Genomic DNA, 13,686 nt, shown 5'->3' on the forward strand with positions numbered 1-13,686 from the left:
AGTTGAACAAAAAGAATGCACAGCTCGAAGTGGGATCTGGCGCTGTTTACGAAAAAGCGCACAGGAAAGGAAAATCGATTTGCACATGCGCTATCGATTCCTACGCTTTATGTCACGAGCGTCATGACGTCGGACAACTCAGACCACGCCCACTTAAAGGGGAAGTGCCTGAAAATCACAAACAAGCCTCTTAAAGACACAAAACCAACAATTTAACCTCAAAAGACAGAGCAATGCCTTAACTTCTACCAGCAGTTGAACATAACTTTCGCAGCACCCTGGAACAAGCAGTTTGCACCACCCAAAGTGAAGAGCACAATGACAAATCCGAAACAAAAACAGATGATTTGTTTCTCGAAAAATACTACTCAGACATGGCTGCGTTATTCAGATATGATGATCACAAAAGCATCAGCGCCATGGTTGAAAAGCTCAACACGACTCTACTCATGGTAGATGAATCCAATACCATGATACAATGGCAGATCATCGATACATTGGGTGACAGCAACCTGTCAAATACCCAAGAAGAAAACGATGCCACACAGCAAGTACTGAACGACTCCATTGAGAGAGCACAGATCGACTCCACAGAGAGAGCGACAAAAGCCTCCACAGAGAACTCGTTGACAGACTCCAAAATGGAAGCAACTAAAGACTCCAGAGCAAACGCCATGCATGAACAAGACCATGAAGGTCTTATCTGAGTAACCAGGAGCAGACTATGGAAGTCTGCCAAGCTCACGTGAACAACAAAAAGACTATGAAAGTCTACCCAGCTTATTTGAGTCACCAGAAGAAGACTATGAAATACTACCCAGCTCATTTAACCAACAGGAAGACACTGAATATCTACCCACTGTATGTCAGACAAGTGACGAAGAAATCAGAATTCCCATACAAGATGTGCAAGATCACAGTGAGACTGACAGATCTCAGCTCGTATGTACAAAATAACTTGACAATCAAAGCACAACTACTCTTGAGTCCAGTGAGACCACATCAATTAAAACCTCATCTACTCTTAACTACCCACAAGACAATGAAACCTTGAAGAGGAGCACCAAGAAATCAATGATGATTCAAGTGAACCAGAAATGACTCCAGAAGAGGAGCACCAAGGAATCAAAGAGGAATCACATCAACCACAAATGAGTGATGTCACCAAGATCAATGCAACATCACATGATTCACACAATCCTCAAGAAGAAACACTCAATGAAACATCAGATACCACAAAGGGCACTGACACAAATAACTTTGAGAATGACTCGAATTATCCACACAGAACAGTCATTGAGTGCAACAAGAACAACAAAAACCTCAAGAAGCACAACAGAAACAAGAACAACAACAGCAACAACAAAAACAACAAGAGGCACAAGAACAACAACAAAAACTACAAGCACAACAACAAATACTACAAGGGCGACAATAAAAACTACAAGAGCAACAACAAAAACAACAACAAGAAGCATAACAAAGGCAACAACAAGCACAACAAAAAAACAAGAGCAACAACGGAAACAACAAAGACAGAAATGACAAAAAACAACAACAATGAAACAACAACTTGTACGACATGGTACAACTCTTCCCCTGAAGGACAATGTAACAGCACAGTTCAAAACAATAGCAAGAGTGCAAACATACCATGGCATGAAAACGAATCTCACAAATTCACATTTGCTCCACTACAAACAAGCAAACCAGCTCTCAAGGCAGAATCAATACCGCAAACACAGGAAAAAGTCCAGATCAGACAACAAAGATGACATACAGAATCACGACTAAAAAAAGTCTAAATCAGACAACAAAGTGATTCGACCATTCAAACACCTCATGATGACTTCTTGGTTACTTAAACACAGGGACACTGACGACCTTCACAAAGAAATAACAACATCAACATCACCACTTCAACAACAGAAGAAGAAAGCAACTCAACTGAACAAATTCATAAAGTTTGAACTCATCAATTTTTTTTATTAAGATTGGACTCATAAATATTAATTAGCTTTGTATAATCATCAATATCATCACAACTTGTACATATCATCATTTATCTATCTGTTTTGTACAATTTTCTACGAAACATGGGAGTATGTAGTGATATGCATCACTGTGTATACACAAGGGTTAAGGGAAATACACTACAACTAAATTACCACTAGAGGGAGCACCAGAGATGTATATATACATAGACAAACAGGAAGTGGTCTCTCTTCACAGGAACGGCAGCTGGTGAGCAGGACACAGACAGGCAGCTCAGATGTAACATAGTATAAATGCTGGAGAGAGAACAAACTCATAGAAATAAAGCATCTACTTCAACTGTAAGACTACGAGCTTTATTCAGACACAAGGGATAATACACAGTGTTAATATAAGCCTAACTGTGACAATAAAGATTATTTTAAATAAAGAATCCCGCCACCAGCGAATGGCTGATAAACCCGCGACTGGCGGACCGAGAATCCCACTTTCTATCTTCTGATCGAGACATTAAACAAAGGCCTCACCGGGCCTCTCAGATTGATCTAAAGGCTCCATCGCATTATTTTGAAGCGTAGCAAGGGAGTTCTTCCAGTGTCTTGCCAAATATATATCCACCATTGAAACAGATTATTGGGCCTTCATCACGTGCTGTGTGTGGGATCTTGCTGTGCGTACATTGGCTGCTACATTTCATACAATATAACAGGGACCCAACTTTAATAGTACGTCATTGATTGCAGAGTGATTTGTCTCACTGAGATTGTGAAAGTTGCTTAATAAACGCAAGTTTCTCATTCCCCTTCATTGCAGAGGAAAAGTGCCCCCTTGCTCGAATTGTTATCCTAATGTAATGGAAATTCATGTCACTGTCCGATATCTACTGCAGATTTGACATACGTGTATCGCCTTCATGCTTGGCACAGCTGTTTACCTTATAGTACCAGGTTCGCAATGCAAATGTTCATACTTTAAAGCAAAGATTAACTTAATAAAGGCGGGTTAGCTTGCAGCTCGTCAGACTGGCCGGTTTCACAATGCAGTGCCAAGCACCAGCTGAATTCTGCGCACTCTTGGAGATGTTTCAGCGGATTCCATACAGGTAATAATGGTTTATTTTATGATACGCATATATATCTATTACAGAAACATGCTGATTTCCAATTCCAAACCATATTTATAACATAGCCAGACATGCCTTAGCCTCAGATTGGCTTCTGTTGAGTGACTTTAAAAGAAAAGAGGAATAGGGCAGCGCGGTGGCGCAGTGGTTAGCACTGCTGCCTCACGGCACCGAGGTCCCAGGTTCAAACTCGGCTTTGGGTCACTGTCCGTGTGGAGTTTGCACATTCTCCTCGTGTTTGCGTGGGTTTCGGCCCCACAACCCAAAGTTGTGCAGGATAGGTGGATTGGCCATGCTAAATTGCCCCTTAATTGGAAAAAATTAATTGGGTACTCTACATTTTAAAAATGTAGAGCTGTCTGATCGCCCAGTGTTTGACACATGTAAGCTGTTACTTGGAATTACCGCTAAGACCTGCCATTAATAAATGGTAGAACAGCCCAGGGTAGCTGACCGCCGACTCCCATTGTCATTTCCAAAGTTTGAAAAATCGGAAAGTTGTTCAATCCTAAAAAAACAAGAAGATTGAATAATAATTGGACACCATTAAAGTTTCCACAGAAGAACCAACTTAAAGCTGAACACACCCAAGTGAGAATTTATCATTATTGTGTGCCATTTTGTAGAACCTGTACAGATTGTTATTTGCTTTTGGTTCTTAAAACTCTCTAAAATTGAATACATGCACAAAAGTTTATTCCATTAAAAAAAATGCGACACCTGGTTTTGGAAGGCTGAATTCATTTTCTGGTGTACTTATTGGCTCAATTGCAAAATCAGGTGGTTTATGTATTCAGTAGTGGATTGTGTGTGTCATTTTTAATGAGGATGGTAGCTGTTTGGAGATTAAAGAGATCAGACTGTTCAAACAGGATGATTTCACTGGTGAGTCCAAGGTTCAATATATCCAGCTACGCTGATGGAATAAGCAGCTCCGATGACATTTTTCCTTTCGATTTAATTGTCATGATCATATTTAATTCTGGGGGCCAGTTGCGGTCAATACACACCCAACATTCCGGGAACGGCTTGATCCATTTTTGTTTTGCTTCTGCCAGCCATCCTGTTCTGAGGAACCATTTCTGTGAATGTTGATTCCTCTGTGCCGCGATATCCTTTGATTATATTGCGCCTTTACATTGAAACTTTGGCCCGGCTTTGGCGCCAATGTTAAACAAGACAGGTAGTGGTAAAGATACCAAGCTTCATTGAACATGGACAGTCGGCCCACAGTTGGTTGTCACACACTCTTGGAGAAGAGGGGAGGTCAGGTGAGGGTATCTGAAAATTGATGTTTGGATATATTGTGAGAGACACCTGGAGCACCGTGTCTTAGTGTCCCGACATAAGGAAAGATCAACTTGCCCAAGAGAGAGTGCAACATGAGACTGATGCAACTTGGCCTTCCTCCCCCGACACCGATAACCTTTCAATCCCTTGCTTAAGAATGATCTGCCTTAAAGATATCCAAATACTCTGCCGATGTCCACCCTGCCGATGGGTTTTTCCTGGTCCCACCAGAGGTGACCCTGGTGACGGGACGGGCGAGCCACGCAAGATGCCCCCAGCGCCGATGACACCAGAAGACCCTACTGTCAGTCAATGGCGAAGCGTCTCTGCTGCCGAGAGACAGGCCCCGCGGGGGGCACCGGATAAATCCCATCCTGTGGTTCCACCACCTTTTGAGGAAGAAATCCGAAGGCTCACAACCCTCTGAGAAAAAGATTTCCTCCTCATCGCCGTCTTAATGGGTGGCCCCTGATTGTTAAACAATAGAGAGTGAGTAGACTAGACTCATATTCCCGAGAAATAAGAAAAATTAGAAACGATCTGAATGAAAAGTTTATTTTTCAAGGAGCTTGACAGGACATATTCTTGGAGAATATTTCTCATGATTGGGGAATCCCGAACAAGGGCCGGGATTCTCCGAGCCTCCGCTCCGCAATTGCGCTCTGCACGGAGGTGGAGAATGGGGCATCAGACCCGCAATCGGATCCGATGCTGCTCCTGTGATTCTCTGGAGATCGCCGGCAATCGCGCGCGCACGGTTGACGCGGCGCCGGTCGGGGGCTATTGAAAGAGGCCTCCGCGGTGATTCTCCGCCGGCGTGATTTACTCATGGTTCCAGCCGGCGAGCTGTTGGAGTGGTGGCTGCAGACTCAGTCTGTGGCCACCCTGGGTGGCAGGGGGGATCCGTCACTGGGGGGGGTGGTGGGGGGGGGGGGGGGGGGCCCTCCATGATGGCCAGGCTTGCGATCAGAGGCCACCGATCAGCGGGGGCGTGCGACTTGGAAGCGCTTATATTGTCGGGTCGGTCCGCAGTGTACGTCCGCCATGTTCCGCGGGGCCGACCGGAAGTGCAGGGCCCTGTATCAGCAGCTAGAGCTACAGGAAGCACACCGGGGCCCTGCTAGCACTCCTTAGGTAGGAGAATCACTCTGGACTTTCTCCAGGAAAGTCCAGAGTGAATCCTCGCCCGTTTTCATGCAGACGTGGGGACATAGTTTCCGGTTAACGGTGATGACCAGGATGTTGTAGATGGAGGGTTCCACAATGGTAGTGCCATTGAATGTCAAGGGCAGATAGTTGGTTACTGTATTGTTGGAGATGTGGATGGCACTCAAGTCGCCTGAATGTTTGTCATCAGTGAATTCCCTTTGTTATCCTTTTTCGGGACCGTGTGTGGAATGGGCGGCACGGTAGCACAGTGGTTAGCACCGTTGATTCATCGCACCAGGGACCCAGGTTCGATTCCAGGCTTGGATCACTGTGCGGAGTTTACACGTTCTCCCCGTGTCTGCGTGGGTTTCCTCCAGGGGCTCCAGTTTCCTCCCACAAGTCCTGAAAGACGTGCTGTTAGGTGAACTGGACATTCTGAATTCTCCCTCCCTGTAACCGAACAGGCGTCGGAGTGTGGTGACTAGGGGATTTTCACACTAACTTCATTGCAGTGTTAATGTAAACCTACTTGTGACAATAATAAAGATTATTATTATATAAAATTCATGGGTGTAAGTTAGCAAATGGCTATTGTTGATGGGACTCTAGATACAGAAACGAATAGAGGGGGAGAAGGATGAATCACAGCGTGTTTGGAGAGTTTGCTTTGGGACATGCATTATACTTCACAGCTCTGACTTCTACACTTATGCAGACTATTTTGGCAGCGCGTTGAGACTGTCTGTGATTTTGAGAGTTTGTTGAAAAAGCGACATATTTTATTTAATCCCGACAGACAATCCCCTTAATCCCCCCTTTGTTTCATTTTCATTTTTGTGCTTTCGACAGTGGCCGGTGTCAACAATTCTCACCCTGGTTACCGAGCGGGAAATGGAATCTGCATTTCGCTGATACATTTTCTGTTTGGGATTGATTTTGTAACAAGAAAATGCAGACATCATCCCAAAGCTCCAGCAGCCGTCTGATACCTTCTGCAGTTTGGCGGATCAAACAAATGCAAAGTGCATTGAAACGAGATGAATATTTAACAGTTTGCCGTTCAGTTAAACACTGGGCTGTGTGGCAATTTGCAAGTAAGATTTGAAACGAAAGAAGTGATTCCTCCAAAAATGCCACCCAGGCAAAAAAAAAGCCCTAGCTGTTTTGAAGATGTGAGACACAGGAGGCCAGCACACGGATATCATTCTTGTCATCAAAACTGCAGATAAATGTGGAAGTGATTTTGAAGCATAGAATAATAGTGCACAGAAGGAGGTCGTTCAACCTATTAGGTTGTTGGTTCTGAAAGAGTTATCCAATTAGTGTCCACCTGTCCTATAGCCCAGCATTCTTTCCTTTCTAAGTATATATTAAAGTTTCATTTTGAAAGTTATTATTGAATCTGGTTCCGCTGCTCTTTCAGGTGATACGTTCCAGATCCTAACAACTGCACTGCATAACAAAATTCTCCTGAACTCACATGTAATATTTTCCCAATTATCATAAACCTGTATCCTGTGGTTGCTGATCCTCTTGCCAGAAGAAACAGGTGCTCCCACTTATTCTATTAAAAAAACCCTCATCATTTTGAACACCTCAACAATGCTGCTCCTTAAACATTCTCTCCTCTCAGGAGAACAATCCCAGTGCGGTATTTTTAAAAGAGATAAGCTTGCAGGCCACAAAGGTATAAACAGTCAATAGCTTTGTTGGAAAGGTGGTTTTTCAGTGGGCTGCTGGGATAGACAGTCCTCCCAGACTGCAGATGGCGTCATCAGTACGTCATGTGATCAAACTCTTAAAGTGACCTTGTTCTAATTAGGATCAAACATTAATGCTCAGCACCCAGCTTCTGGTGGCTCGGTAGCACAGTGGTTAGCACTAATGCTTCACAGCACCAGGGTCACAGGTTTGATTCCCGACGGCTCATTGTCTGTGCGGAGTCTGCACGTTCTCACTGTGTCTGCACGGGTTTCCTTTGGGTGCTCCGGTTCTCTTCCACAAGTCCCGAAAGACTCGTTATGGAATGGACATTCTGAATTCTCCGTCTGTGTACCTGAACAGGCGCCGGAATATGGCGACTAGGGATTTTCACAGTAACCTCATTGCAGTGTTCATGTAAGCATACTTGTATTATTAAGAACAAAGAACAAAGAAACATTACAGCACAGGAACAGGCCCTTTGGCCCTCCAAGCCTGCGCCGATCCAGATCCTCTATCTAAAACTGTTGCCTATTTCCTAAAGATCTGTATCCCTCAGCTCCCTACCCATTCATGTATCTGTCGAGGTACATCTGAAATGATGCTATCGTGCCCGCCTCTACCACCTCCGCCGGCAATGCGTTCCAGGCACCCACCACCCTCTGCGTAAAGAACTTTCCACGAATAGCTCCCTTAAACTTTTCCTCTCTCGCCTTGAACTCGTGACCTTTTGTAATTGAGTCCCCCATCTGGGAAAAAGCTTCTTGCTATCCATCCTGTCTATATCTCTCATAATTTTGTCGACCTCAATGAGGTCCACCCTGAACCTCTGTCTTTCTAATGAAAATAATCCTAATCTACTCAACCTCTCTTCATAGCTAGCAGACTCCATACCAGGCAAAATCCTGGTGAACCTCCTCTGCACCCTCTCCAAAGCATCCACATCCTTTTGGTAATGTGGCGACCAGAACTGTACGCAGTATTCCAAATGTGGCCAAACCAAAGTGTTATACAACTGTAACATGACCTGCCAACTCTTGTACTCAATACCCCTTCCAATGAAGGAAAGCATGCCATATGCCTTCTTGACTACTCTATCGACCTGCGCAGCCACCTTCAGGGTACAATGGACCTGAACACCCAGATCTCTCTGTGCATCAATTTTCCCCATGGCTTTTTCATTTACTGTATAGTTCACTCTTGAATTGGATCTTACAAAATGCATCACCTCGCATTTGCCTGGATTAAACTCCATCTGCCATTTCTCCGCCCATCTCTCCAATCTATCTGTATTCTGCTGCATCCTCTGACAGTCCCCTTCACTATCTGCTACTCCACCAATCTTAGTGTCATCTGCAAACTTGCTAAACAGACCACCTATACCTTCCTCCAGATCATTTATTTATATCACAAACAACAGTAGACCGAGCACGGATCCCTGTGGAACACCACTGGTCACAATTCCCCATTTTGAGAAACTCCCTTCCACTACTACTCTCTGTCTCCTGTTGCCCAGCCAGTTCTTTATCCATCCAGCTCGTACACCCTGGACCCCAAGAGACTTCACTTCCTCCATCAGTCTAGCATGGGGAACCTTGTCAAATGCCTTACTGAAGTCCATGTATATGACATCTACAGCCCTTCCCTCATCAATCAACTTTGTCAATTCCTCAAAGAATTATATTAAGTTGGTAAGACATGACCTTCCCTGCACAAAACCATGTTGCCTATCACTGATAAACCCATTTTCTTCCAAATGGGAATAGATCCTATCCCTCAGTATCTTCTCCAGCAGCTTCCCTACCACTGATGTCAGACTCACCGGTCTATAATTACCTGGATTATCCCTGCTACCCTTCTTCAACAAGGGGAAAACATTAGCAATTCTCCAGTCCTCTGGTACCTCACCCATGTTCAAGGATGCTGCAAAGATATCTGTTAAGGCCCCAGCTATTTCCTCTCTCACTTCCCTCAGTAACCTGGGATAGATCCCATCCAGACCTGGGGACTTGTCGGCCTTAATGCCTTTTAGAATACCCAACACATCCTCCCTCCTTATGCCGACTTGACCTAGCGTAATCAACCATCTATCCCTAACCTCAACAATGGGGCAGCACGGTAGCATGGTGGTTAGCATAAATGCTTCACAGCTCCAGGGTCCCAGGTTCGATTCCCGGCTGGGTTACTGTCTGTGCGGAGTCTGCACGTCCTCCCCGTGTGTGCGTGGGTTTCCTCCGGGTGCTCCGGTTTCCTCCCACAGTCCAAAGATGTGCGGGTTAGGTGGATTGGCCATGCTAAATTGCCCATAGTGTCCTAAAAAGTAAGGTGGGGGGGTTGTTGGGTTACGGGTATAGGGTGGATACGTGGGTTTGAGTAGGGTGATCATTGCTCGCCACAACATCGAGGGCCGAAGGGCCTGTTCTGTGCTGTACTGTTCTATCTTCTATGTTCTATCTGTCATGTCCCTCTCCTCGGTGAATATCGATGCAAAGTACTCATTAAGAATCTTACCCATTTTCTCTGACTGCATGCATAACATTCCTCCTTTGTCCTTGAGTGGGCCAACCCTTTCTCTAGTTACCCTCTTGCTCCTTATATATGAATAAAAGGCTTTGGGATTTTCTTTAACCCTTTTTGCTGAAGATATTTCATAACCCCTTTTCGCCCTCTTGATTCCTTGTTTCAGATTGGTCCTACATTCCTTGTGTCCTTCTGACAATAATAAATATTATTACTATTACGATTATTATCTTGTCTCTTCATTTCATTATAAATTTACAGTACCCAATTATTTTTTTTCAATTCAGGGGCAATTTAGTGTGTCCAATCCACCTTCCCTGCATATCTTTGGGTTGTGGGGGCGAAACCCACGCAGACACGGGGAGAATGTGCAAACTCCATGCAGACAGTGACCCAGAATCGAACCTGGGACCTCGGCGCCATGAGGCAGGAACGCTAACCCTTGCGCCACCGTGCTGCCCTTGTCTCTTCATTTCTGAAGTACTGCAGTGTAAATTCCATCTGCACCCTTTCCTCAGGTCCACTGCTCAGAATTGAACACAATACTCCAGCTGCGGCCTCAGCAATAATTTAAAAGGCGTCAGCATAACTTCCGACTTTGTACTCTCTGCCTTTATTAACGGAGCCACATTACCGTGTGTATTTGTTAATAGTCTCAGCCACTTTTCCTGACATCTTCAAATGACCTTTTGTGGAGAAGTAATGAATTCTGAACCACGAGGTACTTGATGACTGGCACCACAATGGACAGTCCGCAGATGGTACGGTAGCACGGTATTACCGTGGTTAGCACAGTTGCTTCACAGCTCCAGGGTCCCAGGTTCGATTCCCAGCTTGGGTCACTGTCTGTGCGGAGTCTGCACGTTCTCCCCGCATCTGCGTGGGTTTCCTCCGGGTACTCCGGTTTTCCCCCACAGTCCAAAGATGTGCAGGTTAGGTGGACTGGCCACGATAAATTGCCCCTTGGTGCCCAAAAAGGGTTAGACTGGGTTACGGGGATGGGGTGGAGGTGTGGTCTTACGTGGGGAGCTCTTTCCAAGGGCTGGTGCAAAGTCGATGGGCCGAATGGCCTCCTTCTGCACTGTAAATTCTATGATTCTATGGTTCAGAAGGTTACGGTCCAAACCTATGGTTCAAAAAAGGTTAGGCAGGTGGGGTTACTGGGTTATGGGGATGGGGCGGAGGTGTGGCCTTAAGTGGGGTGCTCTTTCCAAGGGCCGGTGCAGGCTCGATGGGCTGAACGGCCTCCTTCTGCACTGTAAATTTTATGACCTATTCTATAAGTGATATACTTGTTGTAAAATGCACACTCAACTTTGACTCCACCTACTGCAAATGACTTTAATTATCTCAGAAGCACAGTGTGCCAAAATGACTGCCTTGACAGCAAGGTGGAAAATGGAATTACCAGAGATTCAACATTTGTCAGTTTTTGCAAGAGACTGGGGGAAACAGGAGGTATCAACCTTGCAAACAAAACTTGCTGTGTACAGACCTCTGGTAATACATGCCCTTCTATAGGCCTGTGAGATACGGACTATCTACTCCAGACATAGTAAGCGGTTAGACAGGTTCCTCATGAGGTACATTCAGAACATCATGGATATCAATTAGGAGGACAAAGTGCCCAACACTGGAATAATTCAAAGAGCAGAACTATCTGGAATTGAAGCACCCTTCATCAGAGCTCAGCTCAGATAGAGTAGACTTGTACTGCATCTGACTGGTGATAAATCACAGAATCATACAACACCTACAATGCAGAAGGAGTCCATTCGGCCTATCAAGTCTGCACTGACCCTCTGTGAAAGAGCACCTTACCTCGGCCCACTCCCCCGTCCTGTCCTGTGACACCACCTAACCTTTTTGGACACTAAGAGGCAATTTATCATGGCCAATCCACCTAACCCGCACATCTTTAGACTGTAGGAGGAAACTGGAGCACCCGGAGGAAACCCATGCAGATACGGAAGAAAGTACAAACTTCAAACAGACAGTCACCCAAAGTTGGAATTGAACCCGAGTGCCTGGAGCTGTGAGGCAGCAGTGCTAACCACTGTGCCACCCTGCCGATCCCTAAGACGGTCATGTATTCAAAATTTCAACTTGGGTAGGCAATGAAATAGGTTCAAGGACTCCTTGAAGGTGAACCTCAGGGAATGTGGCATCACACCATAGACAGGAAGAATAGTGCAGATAAAAGAAGTACTTGGGAAACAATCTCAAGGAGTGGTGTAATTTCCTTCAAAGAGTAAAACAGACAGACAGTGAAGGAAAAAAGGCAAGTGAGTAAGTGGGTATTCCCGACAAATTCAGAGACTTCATTCGTGGTCGATTTGTAGAAAGCCACGCAGCTCTGCAATTGGGCTCCACAGTCTCATTAAAACGCACCACAGGGGTCTGCTTTAGCTCAGTGGGCTAGACAGCTGGTTTGTGATGCAGAACAAGGCCAGCAGTGCGTGTTCAATTCCCGTACCAGGTTACCTGAACAGGCGCCAGAATGTGGCAACTGGGGCTTTTCACAGTAACTTCACACTTGTGACAATAAAAGGTTATTTTTTAAGATTTAGGAACCCTTTGATAATGAAGGGTGCACAAAAATACAAACATTCATGCGACTCAAGTGTCATCCAATAAACATCTCCAATGACACAGGGTCTGGGGCTGGTTTAGCACACTGGGCTAAATCGCTGGATTTTAAAGCAGACCAAGGCTGGCCAGCAGCACGGCTCGATTCCCGTACCAGCCTCCCCGGACAGGCACCAGAATGTGGCGACTGGGGGCTTTTCACAGTAACTTCATTGAAGCCTACTCGGGACAATAAGCGATTTTCATTTCATTTCATCTATCCATGTGCCCTTGATGTTCAGAAACATTTATTATAATTGCTGAACCCCGCGGGCAGCACGGTGGCCTAGTGGTTAGCACATCCGTCTCACGGCGCTGAGGTCCCAGGTTCGATCCCGGCTCTGGGTCACTGTCCGTGTGGAGTTTGCACATTCTCCCCGTGTCTGCGTGGGTTTCGCCCCCACAACCCAAAAATGTGCACATTAGGTGGATTGGCCACGCTAAATTGCCCCTTAATTGGAAAAAATAATTGGGTAATCTAAATTTAAAAAAAAAAAAAAAAAAAATAATTGCTGAACCCTCCATCAGCAGCAACCTCGTCATTAAAATCAACCAGAAACTAAGCTGGACAAACCATAAAAATATTCTGGTTACAGATCAGAGGCTGGGATTGTTTATTTTAATTCTTTCATGACATGTTGAAGGTCGCTGTAGATGATATGTCTACCTGTTCTAAAATGCACACCCAACCTTGGCTCCACCTATTACAAATAGGGTTGGCAATAAATGTTGGCCGAACCAGCGATGCCCTCACCCTGTTAATTAATTTTTTAAAAATGGCTTCCCCAATGTACACGTTGCCCATCCCTTATTGTCCATGAGAAGGTGGTGGTGAACCTCTGCTGCAATCCGTGTGGCGTAGGTACATGCACCAGGCTGTTAGGGAGGAAAGTCCAGGAGTTTGGCCCATCGACAGTGTAAGAACAGCGATATTTTCTCAAGTCAATGTGTCATTTGGCTTGGAGGGGGATTTGCAGGTCATGGCGTTCCCAATGCATTTATTACCCCATCCTGAAGTGAGCAACTCACCTCCTGGCTTCCCAAAGCCTGTCCAACATTGACAAGGAACAAATCAGGAGTATCATGGAATGCACTCCACTTACCTGGATGAGTCCAGCTCCAAAAAAGCTCAGGAAATTTGACAACATACAGGACAAAGCAGTCCGTTTTGCTGGCACCCATCGACCGCTGTGAACATTCATATCCGTGGATGGCATGGTAGCACAGTGGTCAGCACTGTTGCTTCACAATGCCAGGGTCCCATGGAACTAATAGAAACT

The sequence above is a fragment of the Scyliorhinus canicula genome, chromosome 17 (genome assembly GCF_902713615.1).
Source record: "Scyliorhinus canicula chromosome 17, sScyCan1.1, whole genome shotgun sequence".
Taxonomy (NCBI): Eukaryota; Metazoa; Chordata; class Chondrichthyes; order Carcharhiniformes; family Scyliorhinidae; genus Scyliorhinus; species Scyliorhinus canicula.